The sequence below is a fragment of the Triticum dicoccoides genome, chromosome 2B (assembly GCF_002162155.2).
Source record: "Triticum dicoccoides isolate Atlit2015 ecotype Zavitan chromosome 2B, WEW_v2.0, whole genome shotgun sequence".
Taxonomy (NCBI): domain Eukaryota; kingdom Viridiplantae; phylum Streptophyta; class Magnoliopsida; order Poales; family Poaceae; genus Triticum; species Triticum dicoccoides.
In genome coordinates, this window is record NC_041383.1 from 715,903,157 (window position 1) to 715,911,278 (window position 8,122).

The window sequence follows — 8,122 nt, forward strand, 5'->3', positions numbered from 1 at the left end:
AGTGAGATGAGTTTCTGCTATGTGCGCCCAGTGGCGACTTCTTTGCAGAGCCTGTGTTCCCCGTTCGTATGCCTGATCGCGGCGTAGACGCCCCAGTGGGCGCCATCGTCGAGCCCTTTGCCGCTCGCGGCGTCGCCATTGCCCTTTGCGCACTTGCCGGTCTCTGAGCTGCGGTCGTCTCGTTCCTCACGCTATCCGCCATGGCTCGTCCACAGCGGAGTCAGATCCGCACCGGTGCGCACGTTCAGAGACGCCGCCGCCCCCTTCCCGTACCACCGGAGACCTCCCCACCACCGCTGGAAAACCCTAACCCTAGCTCTCGACAGCAGCCGCCTCGCAGCCGCCCCGATCGCCTCTCCGTGTTTTCCTCACGAGGTGGACCCGCAAACCATTTTTGGTTCGTCTTCGAGGAAACATGGTTTGCTTGCCAAGAGCTCGTCCACAGCTAGCTTTCTAATTCCAGCGGAATTTATTTCTTCTTTTAAATTCCTTCCGTTTTTGCCTAATAACAGGGGAATTTATCTCCTTCCCTTCCAGCAATTTCCTTTTTCTTCTGCCCTGGCCTGCCATAGGGCGGATTCTGATCCTAAATTCTGTGTTGCCCCTCGTGACCGGCCCGGCGGACCTTCCTTGATTGTGCAACTGTTAAGCTTTAATTATGGATGTCATTAGCAGCCCACAAATCACTCAAATCAAGCATCCTTTTAAGGACAAAGAAATCCAGCCCTACGATCCCTTCCTTTACTATAAAATCAAGGGGACTCCTGGCAATTATAATGCTCCCAAATATTTTTCTTTTTTTACGTGGCAGCCACACAATTTCAGGATCAATTCCTTGCTAGTCTCTATTTTCTGTGTTCTTTGAGTCCCATGGAGGTATGTTGATACTGCGAGCAAGTAGGGAACACATATAAATCGGTGCGCTGCAATATAAACTGTTGAGATGGGATGAATCACAAATAGAAGTCAGCTCAGTTGGTTACGACAGGTTGCGTTGGTACTCGAGGTGTTGTCTTCGATTCCCCACCATGTGAATTTTTTTACTTGATTTTACGAAGCCCACTCGCAGCCCATAAGTTGATGGACGCCCACATTTGTTTTTTTGCCAAGATGGGCTTCGATCGCCCACACTGGCCCAGTCAAGCGATCCTACGAGCCAGAAACAAAAACATGAGCGAACCTGGGCAGCGTAAAAAAATAGTACCACCTCAGTTAAAAAATAATATCATCAAAGTGGGACCAAACCAAGAGGGACGAAACCAAGAATATCACCTCCCTTTAATAGTAGGTATAGATAGATATAGATATAGAGTATAGATATAGATATACTACGTGATAGATTTTTTCTTGTGTCTTGGCACGTGATAGAATTCACAGGTGCAAGTACATAATATTTGTGCCCGCAAAAAAAGTACATAATATTTGTACGTAACGTTAGATCTTTAAATCCCAGCCGTCTATATCTGAAATTAAGGGTCGAGGTAATTTAAGCTGTGTAAAGTAGCATTTTGTCAAATTGTTTGCCCCATGCTCTGTGCTATATACATACATATCTAAGTTAAAAAAAATAGTACGTACATATCTACTCTTTTAGTCTGGTTTGAGGAAAAAAAAAACTTTGCCCATGAGTTGTTGTCCAACGTGAAGCGCTAATGTAGTACTGCAGATAGATTTTCCTTAACGCAAAAAAGTGTCTGGATTAATTAGTTTGCTGAAATCATATCCCATATTATTTCAGCCCACGTACTTGTTCTGCTCGGACGCATCTTCTTTTTCTATGGTTGGGAGCGTTATAGTCGGACTCTTCCTAATCTCTTTTTTCCTACTTGGACTCTTACCTAGATGTCTGCCGAACTAATTTTTTGGTTGCCATACCATGTAAAACCAAAACGTAAGCTAGTGTCCTCCTTTGTGTATACACCAACGTTGCCTAGTCTAGTTGATTCGGACTAACATTATAATAGCAAGTCATATGAGTTTTTTTTAACAAAGCAAATACGTGACACATGATGTGTCAACCTGTGTGCATAGATCCTCCTTTTTCAAAAATCTTTCATATTAAGTTGCAAAAAAATCTTATAATGTTTTTGTAGGACGTTTCTATGTTTGACCCAAAGAAATAAAAGTACTTGCCTTTTTTGGTGCAACACATAATATTGATCATAAATTCTTTTTTTTCTGCCAAATAAATGTATCATAAATTCTATCAAACATATTTCCAAAAATATAAAATTCTATGCCTGCAGTAAAAGGCCATGCCTACTTCCAATTTGGATCTTGGGCTAAACTACACACATATTTTTGGATATTTAGGTGTATTTTTGGATGTTAGGCTTGTAAAATTGTTAAAAGCCAATTAGTTCCCCTATGTTTTCCTAACAAACCCAAGTTCACTCCTATGATATTACATAAATCTGATTGTAATATAAACTCATAACCACAAAAACTAGACCAAAATTTCTGCTAGACTAGATCTTAATAACCAATTATTCTTACCTAGATGTATATAAGAGAATGTTAGTTGTATAGTATTAATTGAAACCTCTAACTCTTGTCTATCCAAACACATTTTATTTATTATTCCATAGAGTAAGCAAATGTATTCTAACCTCTAACCGACAACATACATATGCATTCATGCAGAAAGTCTTGGGTGGGTTTGTTAGAACCTTCTACTTTGATGAAGAATCTAATGCTGATGTCATTGACGGCGAAATGCAAATTGAGTATGATCTAGAACAGATCAAAGTATACCCTATCACAGTAGTGGTCTTAGAGCATAAGGACAACTCTAGTGAGATTGGAGATGCAATTGTTGGGCATACTCAAAAGCTTTCTGGCTATGTTGGTGGCTTACTTGTGCGAGCATATTTCAGTGCGTTTGCCCATAAAATCCAGAAATATATAGTGGCCTACGAGCCATTCGCCCAGTCCTCAATTTGGGAAATACGCAACCCGACATTTTTTTTCTGCTGATGGCCTACAGCTGGACTTGACAGAATATTGGCGAAAAAGAATGAGGTGCGTTGTCTCATACAATTAATATGTTGACTAATGTCTAGAGATCAGGTCTAGAGATAGCTGATTCATTCCTGTTTTCTTTTGGGATCGCGCAGGTCATTCATAAAACTTCTCCATTACGCGGCACAGTGCGAAATCAGGCATGGTAGTCTCTTGAGCCTTAGTAGCTACGTGACTTGTTGTGGAGACCAAAGGATAATTAATGTGGGGAAAGTTTATCATGACCAATACGAAGCCGGGAAAGACATGGAGGATCTTATGCATCTTATATCTAAACTATTCCCTGACAGTTCGACTAATTATGAGTGGGTATCCCTTAAGAATCTTCTGATTTCAAAGACCATGAGGTACTATTCTGCCATATCCCACAACACAGCTTAGCAGTACATGACAATGTGAAAAATTAATTAAATTAAATATGGAAGTTCTAGCCCTAATGCAATAATTATCTCAAGTGTAGGTAGACTTTATTACCTTTACGATACAAAAAAGAAAGATATCTATTACTAGTAGTACGTGTTCTTGACGTACCTACTCCTGGAATAGTATGTCCACAGTACTAACTAATTAATATTTGGGTATGCATGCAGTGACCCAGCAACGGTCCAGAATTTCCTTCGTATTGCCTCGGGGCACCCAATTTTATTGGGCACCGTAGAAGAAAAACTGGAATGCTTTGTAACTCTCCACGACGGTGTGATGGATCTGGACGATGCTTTCGGGCACAGAGCTAGGTTCTCAAATAGGATTCACCGTGACTACCCCCAGTTGAGAAGGTTCTTCTCTAGCGACCTCCAGGATAAAGTGGCTAGCGAGTATGATTTCCGTTTTCGAAGACTTGTTCCGTGGAACAAGCTCTACTACGGCCTCTTTACATTCCGACACGCCAGTTATTTGGTACTGACAGAAAACACTAACTATGGGAGGGGGCCACAAAATGAACTTCCAATGAATCAGTTCCTAGAGGACCTTCGATCCAATACTTGGTCACCTAGGTATGGTGAACGATACATCTATATCAATATCATCAGGTTGGTTCAGAACCTGATAAAGCATGGAGCTAACTACTGTCCGGTATACACCTAAGCCACATGATTTATTTTTCTGACTCTTTGCTTCCCATTCTTTTCCGAATTTGGCTTCTAATAACTAACTAGTACTCTCTATCAATATTTCAGCAATTTGGGGATCTGAATCATCTCCTCACTGAGATCAAAACTCGTTTTAGCCATAATATGTGTGCTTGCTACACCCTCCTAAATACGAAGAAGGATTGGATTACTGAGCCGTCGTTCGAGCCATATGGACGACGTAAGATTTAAATAGATGTCTCCCATTCATATATAAGTATTTTGCAAGTTCCAGTTGTACGCAGCTATCTAATTGTTGGTTTATCCATGTCAGTGCCTACATTGATGATGTGAGATCAGGACGAAGAAGTGGCCGGACCTCAACAACAACCGGAGATTCTCTGAGTATGGATGCCAGATGGACGGCAGTGGCTTGAGCAGTTAGGTTGGTCTCTTTGGTACTGGTGCATCTTCGCTCAGTACCTCCTTATCAGCGCTGGGTCGCTTGTATCGGGTCTATGTGACCATGTATCGAACTAGTACACCTCTAGTGATACATATCTAGCTTATGTGCGCTGAGTCGCATTTGTTTGGTCCCTCGGACTTTGTATCTTTTCATTGGAATCTTGCCTTGACTTAAGGGCCTCATTTTTAAAAAGTGCGGATTCTTCCCCAGCTAGGAATATTAATGGTTAAGCCCGTGCATTTATCTCGTTGAACTCATGGTTTGGTTCTGGTATATCGTTTCTATGTCGGTGTAGGGTGAGCATGTCCCTCCAAGCGCCCCTCCAAGTACCGACGCCTCTCCCCCAAACCAACTCCCCGTCGTCGTGCATGGCCATGATATCGGTGACCGCGTCCGACATGCACGCGAGTTCACCCGCTTCCTGCTTCGCATCGACGAGCTGCCCAGACTGGAATTCAAGATTCTGTCTGGCAGGCGCTGCACTCTCTCATTTCCCTGAACGCACGATCCGCGGCCGCGTCTAGTGATTTCCTCTCTTCTTCCACTCCAACACCCCGCCCCTCGACGAGCCACTCGTCGCAACCCTGCTTCAGTGCCGCTTTGGTGGCTATGCTCCCGACTTCTCAGTCAACCGCTGCCCAGCCTCGGCGTTCACCTTCTTTGCCAGCTGCGACACGGTAACCAGGCTCATCTCCGCTCGTGTGGCCGCATTACTAGGCCTCCCAGTAACCATGCTCAGGCCTTCCCAGTACGCCTCTACCTCACGCAACGGCGCAATGCGAACAGCCACCACCTCGCTTGGTCGTGCTGCGCGCGTCTGCAGGCGCCTCTGCCTCGCCCCTCGTGGAGGAGGTCAGGTCCATCTGCCGATCTGCGTGCCATGAGCCTTTGTAAACAAATATTCTAGCAGAACGCGAGGAAGGGAACGAGTAAGATTTATGCCGCCATGGCGGTTGGCGGCAGCTGGGGTGGCCGGCGGCCCTTCCAAGGTGGTGGCGCTGCAGCTGGTGCCCGTTCTGCTCCGGTGGGGTGGCGGGGCTCCGGCTGGACCTGGCCAGGGCGTGGAGACGCAGGTGGTGTGGTGGTGTGGTGGTTGACACTCCTCTGGCGGCCTTCTTCCGCGGCAGGGTGCGGTCGATCCGGCGACCCTCGCCGGCGGACGGGTGGCTGCCTCTTCCTCGCGTGGTTCTGGCCAGAGGCCGTGGTAGGGCGTCAGGGATGATGCAGGGGAGGCTGCTGGAGGGACGGGTAGACCGACTACCTGTCATCGGTGCAAGGGTGTGCCGGTCCGGACGAGCTCCCCCCCCCTCTTTTCCTGGCCTAGTGCCTCCTTGCCGCTGACCGATGTTTGGGGCGGGCTGGTCACCGGCGGTTCCGATGGTGCCAGGGGTTTGCCGGTCGGCTTAAAGGTCGGGCCTTTGATGGTCTCCGGACCGTCTGGATGCAAGGCGGCGGCCTTGGTGGTGGGAGCTGCTGGCTCATGGGTGGAGCTCGCGGCTCAGGTGCTGACGGGCTTGCTGCCATGGCCGCGTGGGCGGCATGGGGGCGGGCCTTCGACGATCTCGGTGGTGGTGCGGGCCGGCACTCTCCTATGGGGTCGTACCTCGGGCGGAGGCGGAGGGTGGTGGCCGGGGTGAAAACCTCGTCTGGCTCGGAGCCAGACCGATGGCGGCGGTGTCCTTGCGTCGTTTCCTTCTTGAAGGCTCCATCGCGGTGACCCTGCGTCCTTCGTGTTACTCCGGGTGAAAACCTAGATCCCCTGGATCTGGCGGTGGCGGTTCTTCGGTGTCGTTTCTTTCTTGAAAGCATCGCTTTGGAGTCCCTGGTTCGTCGAGTGGCGGCTTCGTCTCCTCGCGTTGACTCGTTCACGGTGGAGAGCTCTTTAGATCCTTAGCTATGCTCTTCTGCCTACTTGTTGTTTGCTTTGGGGTGTTTGGAGTAGCGTTGCTGTTCGTGAGCTCCCTTGTATCTGCCTTGGGTGTGTATGGTGTCGGGTGGCTTGCATCATGTATGTCGATCGTTGTTTTATATATATAACGGGGTGAAAGCCTTTTTCGGTAAAAGAGAACATTCATTAACGTTCTAAGCAGGGAAAGCCGGAAAGGGAAGGGAAAGTTTTAACCTAGTCGTTTTAGCATCAACTCTTCCAGATAAGTTGGTCTGTCTAGGACACATTTAGATGTGACATAATTATGTCACATCTAAGATGACGTCACCCTGTTGTGGCCCTCCTGATCGATCTGTTTGGTCTCCCACGTTCGATTGTTCGTCACCGTTCAATTGTTCGTCACCCGCACGCTTCCTCCCTTCGACGCTCATCCTTTTTTTTAAGGAATTTCGCCTGCTTTATTCATTCAAAACGATTGTCATAGGTACAAGGTTTGGGTCACGGGGGACGCCCAACCAAACATGTCTACCTATATCTAGGTTACAAGCAAATTTGGCAAGATTGTGAGCTTCAAAATTGAAGTTTCTATGCTCGAAAACAAAAGAGCAAGAAATAAAGCTATTACAGTGATTCGTTATTTCATGCACCAAAGCGGCATTAGGGCCTCCAGTACCCCTGTTGATGTCGTTCACCGCCTCTTGGCAGTCCGAGGCCACGCGCACCTTCTGCTCACCCAGGTCGTCAGCCAAAGCAAGGGATTCGCGGCATGCAAATGTCTCCAAAGTTAAAGGATCAGCGATTCCATAGTAAACCACCGCCGATGACCCTAGATAGTGTCCGTCCTGGTCGCGGCATAGAGCTGCAACTGCCCCACCTCGCCGGGATCTCACTGCTGCTCCATCCACGTTAATCTTCGCGATGCCACTCGGAGGAGGAAGCCACCGCTTCGGTTGTGGTGGTGAGACAGTACGAGTACTTTCATGCATTCTTCCAGCGCTCAAGTGGCCTAGCTCGTCGATGTAGTTGTTGATGAAAGCGCCAGGGGTGACCCGGCGCACCCCAACGTCGAGACCCAATAGGTCGGCCAGAACCGGCATCCACCGACCCATCCTGCTACCCCAAGCGCGAGATGAGCTCGGTCCTGCTGCATCGGGCGCGAGACGAGCTTGGTCCTACTGCATCGTGCGCGAGACGAGCCCGGTCCTGCTGCATCGTGCGCGAGACGAGCTCGGTCCTGCTGCATCGTGCGCGAGACGAGCTCTGTCCTGCGGCATCGGGCGCGGGACGAGCGGTGGATCGCAGCTGGGGGAAAGGACCATCCCTTTGATGAGCGTAGCGCCCGGGCGACGAGGAGATGGGGTGAAGGACGAGACGGCCCGAACGCAGACAAACCGACGCCAGAGGAGCCGGCCGTTGCCGCGGACAGATCCGTCGAGTCACCGTGAAGCCGCCACGACACCGGTAGGCCACCGAGACCTACCCATGTCGCCGCCCACGGCCGGAGCAGCAGCCACGCCCGGCCGCTGCCCTACCCGCGTCGCCCGGCGGGCTCCAAGCGCCGGAGCCGCCGGGCACGCACCACCGGAGCCAGGCGCCACCGGCCGGCCCCCAAAGCCAGATCCGGATGGATCCGGCCCGAGACCGGTCGCGCGCCACCTCCCGAGACGGGAGCACCGC

At 49.2% G+C, this 8,122-nt stretch overlaps 1 long non-coding RNA gene across 1 annotated transcript in view; it reads right to left on the reverse strand.

Moving 5' to 3' along the window:
• Positions 1-441: 441 nt before the first annotated feature.
• The window catches only part of LOC119365816, a 12,744-nt gene continuing 5,063 nt past the window's right edge, over positions 442-8,122 (reverse strand). The window contains exon 3 of the long non-coding RNA XR_005175770.1: positions 442-1,149. This is a non-coding gene — a long non-coding RNA (uncharacterized LOC119365816). The remainder of the gene's footprint in view (positions 1,150-8,122) is intronic.